Raw genomic sequence first — 12,499 nt, 5'->3', positions numbered from 1 at the left:
GAACCAATATTGTGATTAACTTTAAGACTGGATCTGATATTTGGGTTTCTTTCTTTGAAAGTAATAATATTTACCATTTTCAGCCTTCTAGCAATTTTATTCTTATTCCTCAAATTTCAATATTAGTGATTTAGTGAAATCCGGACAATTGTCAGAATTTTGAAAAGATAATGACTGGGCTAAGAGACTGCTTACTTCAGAGTGACCAGGTGTTGTCATGTACTTTAGGAGTTCTGTGGTGCAGCTACAGGTGGAAGGGATAGTGTAGGGATACAGAATAATCCTGTATGTCTCATTTCAATTTAAGGACAATGCCATTAGAGAGAACTTGGATTATAAATCCTGCAAATGACAAAGTAGTCATTTAATAATTCAGATATCCCCAGTGTGCTGATTTTCAAGGTATACAAATACCAAGGAAATTCAGAATAGGGCTTTATTTCCTACAAGTGTTCCTTTGATCTGCTCTATACAGTGTTTTCCAGCCATACTCAACTTTCAGTTCACTTCTATCATATATACCATAGCTCACTTAAACTTGGCCACACTCTTTCTCGCCCCTTGTTTATAAGAAAAAAAAAAAAATTCTTCCCCTCCCTCTTTTTCTCCTGCTCCTCCTTCATTTACTTTACTAATTGCTGGTTGTCTTCAAAGTTTATCTCTTAAATCACTTCCTCCAGGAAGCCTTCTCTTACCCCACCACTTGCTATCCATCCATCCACTAGTTTCTATTGTGCCATTGCTATGTGCTCCCATAGCACTTTGTATGACTTCCACTTATTTCACACTGTTTGAATAGCTGGTTCACACATCTATAACTCTACTGTTTCCTGACAACAATAAGGAAAAGATAACAACTATGATTTATTAAGAGTTTTTCATATACATGTATGTATATATATTTACTTACATATAATAATATATTTATACTATATTTATATATTTATAAAAATATAAACATATATTTATATAGAGATATATACTATAGATGTACTTTTAAAAAATATGTATATTTTATTGATTTTTTAAAGAGAGGAAGGGAGAGGGATAGAGAGTTAGAAACATCCATGAGAGAGAAACATCGATCAGCTGCCTCCTGCACAGCCCCTACTGGGGATGTGCCCGCAACCAAGATACGTGCCCTTGACCAGAATCGAACCTGGGACTCTTCAGTCCACAGGCCGACACTCTAGCCACTGAGCCAAACTGGTCAGGGCTAGATGTACTTTTTAACATCTCTTTGAAGTTATATAAATAAAACAGAAAAATATGTAAGTAACTTGTGCAAGATTACACAGTTCTCAATGAGTGAAGTTAGAATTTCCTGCAGTAGGCACCTAATAACTAAATAAAAATATTTAAAATTCTAAAATAAAAGGCAGTTTCCAAATGATCAACATATGCAATAACATTGCTCCTTTTGCATTTGTTTTCTGAACAAGAAGCAAATAGACCCAGTGATATTACACTAGAGACATTCCTATTTTTCATGCAGAACACTGGTGATGTGCCCATAGGAAAATTCTCAGCATGCAGTAGTTGTTCAAAATACTAATTGATGGAATTAGTCATTATTAGGGGATGTCCCAATGAAGATGTGTGCTTTTCCTGCCTTGTGAGGTTTGACTTGAGGCATCATTTAGCCATTCTATGCCATTGTATACCTGTATTTGTGTTACGCAGTTTTATCCATTTTTATAACATTCTATAAAAGCAAGAATTAAGATTCACCTGAAAACCAAATAAATATTCATGACACAATCTCTCAAATTCATATTCACTTTTCATATGCATTTAGAGTTCAACATTAACTGTAGTATTTCCAGGTAACCATATGATAAAGGTAAACTATATTAAAGAGTATGTCTTTGCTCAAAATTCTGAAGTTACTCAACCTTTTACAACTTTGAAGAATTTTGACAGACATATATGTTTATAATACTGAGTTCAAAGGAAGCATTTCATTAGGCATAGAAGGCTGGGATGTTTCAATGTTATGAAAGAAACAGGGTGCATGGGGATATTATTTAAAGCAAAACATAGAACACATATATTTCACATTAAGATGTTTATATGTTTTATAGACATACTAGAGGGGGCCCGGTGCACAGTGGGGGGGGGGGGGGCAGAGGGAGAGTTCCCTTAGCTTGGCCTGCACCCTCTCACAATCTGAAAGCCCTAAGGGGATCTCCACTGACGACTTAGGCCCGCCAGGGAGTCGGACATCCTTAGCGCTGCTGTGGAGGCACTCACCAGCCTTGACCCCGCTTCTTGCTGAGTGGCGCTCCCCCTGTGGGAGCTCACTGACCACCAGGGCGCAGCTCCTGTGTTGAGCGTCTTCCCCCTGGTGGTCAGTGCATGTCACAGCAACCGGTTGTTCCGCCATTCGGTCGATTTGCATATTACCCTTTTATTATATAGGATAGTATCAACATAAATGGGGTCTTCTTAGTCAACAAGTATACGGTGCTGAATTGTGTAATACTCCCTTTGCTGAATTGTATTCTTGTGTGTCACTGACTTTTACAAAAGTTTGTTAAATTACCAAGTGTGATTTTAACACATTGTATGCGGGAAACGTATTTATACGTTTTACATTGACTGTAAGAAGTAGAGCCACCTGTTAGCGCGTGATAAAAACTACCCGCAAACAATGTATTAATTGGAAATATATTTGTTTTCATTTCTCAGACTATGTCATTGTCCCTTTGTTGTGTGTGTGTGTTTGTGCATATGTGTATGCTTTAGGAATTTCTTCAGTATATCGTGGCTTATTTGCTTTATTTCTGGTTTAGAAGATAAATGCTAAAGTAGTATATTTATCTCATAAATTAGTCACTTGATAATTAATTTTTATTTTAGATTCTTAGAGACATTAGTTTAGTAATCAGGAGTTTTATTTTGGTATTACAAATGTGTATTTGTTTGTGTGTGTGTGTGTGTGTGTGTGTGTGTGTGTGTTTACCTGTTTGCCTATCTGTTCCTCAAATAAGTGTGCTTCTTTTCTCAAGGTCTAACTTGGTGATCTAAAGCTAGTTACTCCCTGAAATGATTATAACTGCCATGCTGTCAGTAAGGCTTACATTTCCTTCACATAAAACAAGGCACACATTTTATGTAAATTAGTCCTAATTCTGTCACTTCAGCAGTGCACTTATGTAAGTAATGGTGAAGCTTGGCTACTCTCACTTGTTTCCTATACTTACACTGAGCAATTCTGAAGCTACTGTCAGTCCACATGATGAAATAGGAGCATAAAACAAGGCTTTCCAGGCCTTCTAGGGCTAACCATAAAAATAGTAACACTTTATTCGTGTGAAACTCATGCCCCAAGCATACATGCAAATTAAAATACCCCTGGGTTACAAATATGAATAGTCTTATGTAGCCTAGAAAAATGTTAATATTTGATTTCATGTGTAAGCAATGGCTTTGAGAGAGATTTTAAGTAGTGAAAACTAATTTTCTGTATTTAGAAATATAACCCAAATTAAACCTACCTCTACAATCTATATTTGATGTGCAAGCAGCCCTTTTCATAACAACTTAGTCTCTAAATATGTATTGGAGTATAAAGAACTGTCCACCTTCTGTGCACCTTGACAAATCAGTTGTTTTCATTATTCTGCAATTCTTTCTAATTCTTATTCATGTTCATATATATTTTAACATAGCATCACAAATACATTTTTATGTTCTGTACATTTTTTTCTTAACTTATTAGTTATATCTTTTTTTCCCATGTGTCTACAAAGCATTCACTCTTATAAATGTAATAGTGGAATATTTCTTTCATAAATTCCATCATTTTAAATTCATCACTGTCATTTTTCTACGGTACTACTTCACCTTCTTCTCTTAAAATAATCCTAAGAACTGTATTTACTAACTGGATATGTGTATTTTATTATCTATATCAAACAATTTTAAAAATGGCTTCATAGGTGGCCGTATAGTGTTTTAGGATGTGACAGGTCATGAAACGGTAATTTGATGTATTTTGAATTACTGTCCCAGTCTAGCTCAAAATAACTCCAGCAGATTTTTTCAAGACCGAAGCCCTGTGGGCAGAGTTGTCAGAGTTGTTCTAAGTTGAAACTAAAGAAGTTCTTCCTAAGACCTATAAAATTTGCCCTCTTGATTAAATGTGTACCTGGGTTTAGTGACATTAGGAAATTAACAAGTGACTGGAGTCAGGGGCAAGGTATGATTGTTAGCTTCACAACTACAGTAAATATAGGTATGAGGAGCTTTAACATTTCTTAATTATTTTAAATTGTATGTCTTTGTTGTTGTTGTTAATCCTCACCTGAGGATACTTTTTCCATTGATTTCTTAGAGAGAGTGGAAGGGAGGGAAGGAGTGGGAGAGAGAAAGGCCAGTGTGAGAGAGACACATCAATTGATTTCCTCCCACATTGGCCCTGACTAGGGCAGGGAACAAACCCACAAACCAGGTACATGTCCTTGACTGGAATTGAACCTGGGACCTCTTGGTCCCAGGCCTATGCTCTAACCACTTAGTTACTCTGGCCAGGGCTAAATTATGTATCTTAATGACAAGTTATATTTAGAAATCTCTGCTAAACTGAACAGTTAAGTTTATATATCTCCATGGGACTATTTTTTTGAGGCCATAGCCATCTTTACATTATTCAGCAGTTATTTATTAAGTGCTTATTAGGTATAAATATAATTATAGATTCTGGAGATATATAGATAAGGCAAATTTCTTGCCCATTTGAAGTTTGCATCAACATCCTAATTATTGAAGTAGGACTAAGAGTTTCTGGACATTGTCAAAACACATTTACCATCAACAATTTGTTATTAACTGATTTTTTCACTGAAGACTTCATAGGAAGATATGAAAGATTTTACATTGCCCTGTCTACAGGAAAACAAGAAAAGCCTCTTTGAAAATTAAATCATCCCTGAGGGGTTTCTGCTTCAAACTAGTAGAATATAATAGATACGGATTTACACTTCTACATGAAACAACTCATAAATGAAATGAAATATGTAAAGCACCACTTTTCATAAATTGGATATCAGGACAGTGATTTCGGTGAGAGGAAAACAGATTGAGAACTATGATTGCCTTGTGTTAGGATTTGGAGAGATTTATCCAATCTGTACTGCTCAGGGAAAGCCAGGTAATGCCTGGTAACCCCTCTGAGTTTAGGAAACAGGTGGATGACTGAGAAAGCTAAGGCAGCTCGAGTTCACAGGACAGAGTACTGGACAGGAAAGAGCTTCCAAAGAAACAGACCGTAAGATTGTATGAGCGCTCTCCAAGTCTTCAGTTGAAAATTGACTGGCACAGCATGGAAGGAAACAGCCTGAGGCTTTGTGGAGAACCTGCAAAGAACAGAGGGATATTCCTCAGAGCTCACAGGGGGCAAGAATAATTCACATCCTAACTAACCGGAGTGGAACACTCTCATTTCCAGGGTGGAAAGAAACTCTGCATTGGTTAGATAGGAAGGGAACTATCTAGTAGTGGGGGATAATTAGTCCTAGACTGAACACTGCTCTGGACAGAGCTAATACATTTAAAAAAAGCCTTTTCAGAAAGAATCACTCTAGTTCCAAGTAATGTGACTGCTTGCTGGAATGATGCTCAAGAAAACCAGCAATGATGCTGTAGGTACAACTCACAATGTCTGACATCCAATGAGACATTCCTTCTATTTAAAGCAGCAAGACACTACATAGTAATAACTATGGAGTTGATGGATGTAATCATTGTCTTGACTATGATGATGTTTCATGGGTTTATGTATATGTCAACAACTATCAAGCAGCACTCTTAAAGTAGATGCAATATAATGCCAATAATGTCCCAAAATAGTCATAAAAAATAAAAAGTAAAATCTAAACAAACAATAAAAGCTCTGTTCTATTTATTTTTTTTATAGCCAGCTATACTCTCTCTTTACCCAGCATAGCCTGGAACAAATTTTCTTCAATTTACTTGCTAATCCAGCTCTTCTCAGCCTTCAGTCCCAACTCAAGAATTCAAAAGCCTAGTTATTTGAATGTTGCTGATCATATTTTTTTAGGTTGCCTTAGAATATCATTTAATGATTAGTGATTTCAATCTCTATTTTACTTGTTTTTACTAGTCAAAGATATATAACATATATATAATAATATGCATATATTATAAATAACAAGACAATTATACTATAAAATATATAATTTATATATATATATTGTGTGTTTACATATGCATGTTTCTATGTATATATACACACACAAAGAAAATATATTGTGACTGTGACAATTTTGACACTGTTTTTCATGAGTAAACTACTTAAGGAGTTAAGCTATCTGAAATCATATTAATTAGTTTATTTTACTGTAGATTCCCAGGAAAAGCTGTTTTTAATTAGGACTTGCCCACAGGGGAACATTTTTGAATTGAAATGTAGTTGTGTAATGGAGAAACATTTATGTGGCTTTTCAAAATACACAGCAAATCAAGGACAAGCATATATAAGTGAAGGAAAGTTTAACAAAACCATATTGAGTGAAACGCATGCTGATAATTTCTATCCTACTGGGTAATATTTTGTTCAAAAACTATAGTAAATTGATTCTTTTTTTCACTGATGAGTCATGGCTTACAGTGAATACACTTAAATTTATTTATTTTTGTAAATTAAATGTAGTTTTTACATTGGTTAATAAGATTATGTAAATTTCAAGTGTGCAATTCTATGATCACCATCTGTGTATTGTATTGTGTGCCCTCACCCTAAAATCAAATTTATTTATACGTATTTTATATGTGTACTGTAGCTAATGTTCTCTTATGCCAGGCCTTTAGTACAACTTGATTTTATCAAATATAGTTGAAATGTTACTTCAAATATTCATAAACTACTAATTACTAACAACTTTCCAATGTGTTTATAACAGCTGCAGAAGTTACAACACATTGTTTCAGAGTTGGTTGCTCTTTCTGACTACTGGGAATACATTTTCACTCATTAGTGCCTTCCTAGTGGTTTCTGAGGTGGTTAAAACTTTTCTCACTTCGTGGTTAAAGGGAATTAGAACTAAAAGTTTTATTACATTTCAGAACTTGACCTCATCAGAAAAAAAAAAAAAAACAACACATAATTTTAAGGGCCAGAGGAAATGACCTCTTACTTTTGAGAGTTCCCTTGCAAACCCAATCAATGATATTATTAGCATGGCTTTGTCTTCTAATTGTCTCAGAGCATCTTGTAGACTTTTGCATATTTGCAGTATGATGGGTTGGAAAGGGATCAAGCCCTCTTCATTTCTGCATCTTCATGTGGACACAATGAGGCTGCATCCTTTCTAAGATTTTTTTGGAACATGTAATTTAGTAATGAAAATGTGGAATCAGCAGGACCAGTGAAAAACCTGTCACATTTTTCCAGACCAACATCATTCCCTTCTGCAAAATTTGCATGACTAGTTCTTATGCTAGTAAAGTGGGAAAAAGTTACACCATAGTGATTACAGTCACTGTCTCAGTGTTTGGGAGTTTGACTCTGCCTGTTCTTCTGTGCTACTCTCATGTACAGCTAGCATTGCTGGCACTTTATTTTACACAGATATTAATGAAGGATCAGATAAAAAATATGCACTGTGAAAAGATAAACTGATCGGTACAAAAATATTGGAAGGGTATTAACTTGGAGAGAGGAATTCTAGCACCCCAACTAGAATGGACCCTTAAAAGAGGTGACTGGTTGTAGCCTTTAATTAGTAGCTGAAGGCTTTTTAAATGTAATGCTATTTATTTATTTTTTATTGTGCTGTGTGGTATACAAATCATTTTAAAGTCTCCAGTCAAATGCCTTTCATGACTTTTGTTTGGGGGAAAAATATGAACATTGGTTAATTTCCAGAAAGAGTTGGAGCAGAGTAAAAGGAAGAAAATAGTGTGGGACGTAAAAAGTTACTGAGATCTAAAAACTCAGAGCCAAAGTGGCCATTAAAATAAAATGTAATACTGAAATAATATGCAGGACTTTTAGTGGAATGTGGAATAAGGGGCTCAACCCAATCTATTTCAGTTAAAAGGGTCAAGAACACACTATTTGCTATCTGGATTTCTGAATGTGAATTTCACTAATGAGTTATCCATTAATTCCCATATATGACTTGCCAAAATAGCAAATCTCAAATGAGAAAATGAATATCATCAAAATCCCCTAATCGCTTCTCAGGAGGCCAAAGTAGCTTTCTCCTTCTGCCCTGGCCAGCACCAATATCTTGGGTCAAAGACAATTCTATTCCTCTCTGGCTCAGTGTCAGATGCGTATGCCACTATTTCATTCTTCGCCCCCACCCCCCACCCCCCACCCCCTCTGGAACTTCCAGGAAGAATTATCTCTATGACCCAGAACCATTATAAATGAACACTGGAATTATGATGGCAGCTAATAAGGAAAGAAGAAATCCCCAAAATATCAAGGATGAAAAAATATTCCTGAAAATGCCCTTAAAATCCTAGAGTCCTCAGACATTTTGATTTCAAAGAATCCAGAATCTCCACTGAAAATCACCAGTTAGATTTGCTGGGATCTGGGAGCCACAATTTAACATAAAATTCAGAAAATATATTTTATAAATTACATGGTAATCACTATGGGGAAAATATAGTAACTTTACAACCTCTCACCTCTAGATTTGTGACATAAAATTAGAGTTGTCGTCGTGGGTAAAAACCTATATTCAGGAATCTATGAAAGAAAGTTAATATTCAAAGCCCTGGTCCCCCTCAGATGTTCAGTTTTTATGTCATTGTTACTCTTTCTTTGTTGCTGTGTTTTAAGCATAAGCAGAACTTTGGAATCAGAGCAATTTTGAATTCAAGTGCCCAGCCTGGAATGTGTGTGCTTCTGTTCTTTAAGATGCTCTGTGATCTGTTATTCTGGAGTTTACGAGCCTGCAGATATATAGCCATCTTTTTGGACATAGCTGGGAAAGTTGGCTCCATATACCTTTTTTAATTTTTATTACTATAAAGGAGCAAAGTTTTTTTTTGAAGCATTCAGTCATTTATTTCTACTGCAGGTACAAGATTTAAGTGTATAGTTATGTTTCTGAAGCTATTTTCCCATTGCCAATACCATCTTCCTAATAGTGGGTTGCCAAAACACATTTTTAAAATTCATTTTACTTATGGGGAAAAAAGGCATTGAGTATTACTTATCTTCCTTCAGTAAATACCTATTGACTCACACCGGAACCACAAATTACAATGGAACTCAAGAAAATAGCATGGGTTGCAAGTTCAACGGTATTAATTTTGCTTATTGGTCCTCCAAGGAAGTATTTTGGTGTTAGCATTGTTGTGAAATAGTGTCTGCTTCAGTGAAGGAAAAGTATAAATCCATATGCTTAAAGGACCACTGCATAAATTATCTTAAGTGCATTATTTCTCAGATGTCAAAATCTTTCATATATTTACTTATCCTATATAATAAAAGGCTAATATGAAATTGTCCCCTCAACCTGGAGTTTGACCTGGAGTTTGACCAGGAGGCGGGGCCAGCAAGCCAACTGCCCGCGGCCCCTCCCCGGCAACAGCCCCATCTCTGATCACTCTCTCCACTCTGATCAGGGGCGGGGTCGGCCAGCTAACCACCCACGGCCCCTCTCCCAGCCTGCCTGGCTCAATTGGCCCCGAGCGGGGCAGGCTGGTGGACCCCACCCATGCATGAATTCGTGCACTGGGCCTCTAGTTAGTTTATTAAAATAGACTCACAAGATAAATTAGCCTGGTATTTTTATTCCTACATAATAGGTAATAAAACTATGGCACAAATGGTATTTTTGGGCAAAGTTTGCCTAGCTAGTCACTCTCAGAGATAATATTAGAATTTAATGATATTCAGGTTAGTAGTCAAATATATAAATACAAAATGGGGAGTCATTCAATTCATGGCATCAACTAATATAAGAACAGATACATGCAAAATAAAGAAACTAGATCACCAACTTACACCATACACAAAAATAAACCCAAAATGGATAAAGGACTTAAACATAAGACTGGAAACTACAAAAACATTAGAGAAATCCGCAGGCAGCAAAATCTCAGACATCTGCTGAAGCAATATCTTCACTGATACAGCTCCTAGGGCAATGGAAACTAAAGAGAAAATAAACAAATGGGACTACATCAAAATAAAAAGCTTCTGTACAGCAAAAGAAACCATCAACAAAACAAAAAGAAAGCCCACTGCATGGGAGAACATATTTGCCAATGTTATCACTGAAAAAGGTTTAATCTCCAACATTTACAGGTAACTCATACAACTAAACAAAGGGAAGATAAACAACCCAATAAAAAAATGGACAACGGACCTAAATAGGCACTTTTCGAAAGAGGGCATAAGAAAGGCAAAGAGACATATGAAAACATGCTCAAAGTAATTAATCATCTGAGAAATGCAAATCAAAAGGACAATGGGGTACCATCTCACACCTGTCAGAATGGCTATCAACAAATCAACAAATGACAAGTGCTGTCGAGGATGCGGAGATAAAGGAACCCTTGTGCACTGCTGGTGGAAATGCAGACTGGTGCAGCCACTGTGGAGAACAGTATGGAGTTTCCTCAAAAAACTATAAATGGAACTCCCATTTGACCCAGTGATCCCACTTCTAGGAATATATTCCAAGAAACTAGAAACACCAGTCAGAAAGGATATATGCACCCCTATGTTCATAGCAGCACAATTCACCATAGCTAAGATTTGGAAACAGCCTAAGTGCCCATCAGCAGATGAGTGGATTAAAAAACCGTGGTACATCTACACAATGGAATACCACGCTGTGGTAAAAAAAAGAAGGAATTCTTACCATTTACAACAGCATGGTTGGAACTGGAGAGCATTATGCTAAGTGAAATAAACCAGTCAGAGAAAGATAAATAGCACATGATCTCACTCATTTGTGGAATACAATGAACAACATAAACTGATGAGCAAAAGCAGATCCAGAGACAGAAAAGCATCAATCAGACCGTCAAACCTCAGAGGGAAGGTAGGGGAGGCAGGGGTAATGGGAGAGATCAACCAAAGGACTTGTATGTATGCATATATAAGCATAACCAGTGGATATAGGCACCAGGGGTTGAGGGCATGAGTGTGGGTGGTGGAGGGGCGGGGGGGGGGGTAAGGACACATATGCAATACCTTAATAAATAAAGGAAATAAAATTAAAAAATATAAGAACAGAATATTTTCCAGAAGAAGTAAAATAAAAGACAGGCAGGGTCATAGGCCTACCACTGAACTTTGGGTCCAAAGAAGTTAACAACCAATTTTCAAAGACAAAGGGACTATTCCCAATGCCATGATCATCCCAGCATTTTGTATGCATTGTCCCCAAATAGATCATTGCCTGACTTCTTGGCCTGACCTAATACAGATCAGGAGGAAAACCAGTCATGTTTTTTTTCTTTAGTCCCTTTTGTTCTAAACAATCTCTTCACTTTATTGTTCCATGACACTTCATCAGATAACCAGGCAGTTTTTCTTGTAGGATATTTTTGATGTGTCTTTCCTCATAGTATCCTTTTATTTATTTATTTATTTGTTTGTTTGTTTATTTATTTATTTATTATTTTTATGAGAGAGAGAGGTAGGGAAGATGGGGAAAGAGAGAAACATCTGTGAGAGAAACACAGATTGGTTGTCTCCTGCTCATACCCCAAACGGGCCTGGGATGGAATCCGCAACCTACTACATGCCCTCGAGCAGGAATTGAACCTGAGACCCTTTGGTCCTCAGGCTGATGCTCTAACCACTTAGAGACATGGGCCAGGGCGATTTCCTGATAGTATCTTTTACCCTGTTCCTTTATTCCCTGTATTTCCTAGAAATTGGAAGGTAGGTCTACAGGCCAGATTAGGCTCATATTAATCTTTTTTGGCAAGTCAGTTTCATAGATCATGTTATGCCCTTCATAATTCATTTTACTAGGGGTCATATAATATGTGGTCCAACTATTAGTGATTCTAATCTCCAGTTATTTGCTTAAAAGAGTATTATGAGATGTGTTCATTTTAAAGATAAGTTTTTTCCTAGATATCAGTAAGTATACTGGTTGTTTTACTTTATCATCTGGTAATTGTCCTATTCCAAAACCTAATATCTATTAGGGTATTTTGATTGAATCAATGAATTGATTAAGAGGTTACAAAATAGGTTTTTTTTCTGATTCTATCATTCCTTCTAAATATGTTAGTTGGCATTCTTCTGAGAAGTATCTTCTATCATTAACTGGGGATAAAGCACAGTTCTTCCTAAAAAGGAATAGTAAGTGATTATTTCTTTTCCATTAATTAACCATTTTTCTGTTAAATGGTTAGAATAGTAGTCCTCTCCGGTGGTGGTATACCCTGTTTTTGTTTCCCTCCTCTTCCCACTCTCCTGCTCATGTTTTTATGTTATCACTATGAACAGAGGGATATATATTTTTCCAGAGCTTTACACTTATTT

This window comes from Myotis lucifugus, unplaced genomic scaffold (assembly GCF_000147115.1).
Source record: "Myotis lucifugus unplaced genomic scaffold, Myoluc2.0 scaffold_326, whole genome shotgun sequence".
NCBI classification, from domain to species: domain Eukaryota; kingdom Metazoa; phylum Chordata; class Mammalia; order Chiroptera; family Vespertilionidae; genus Myotis; species Myotis lucifugus.
Note: the sequence above shows the minus strand (reverse complement) of the source record.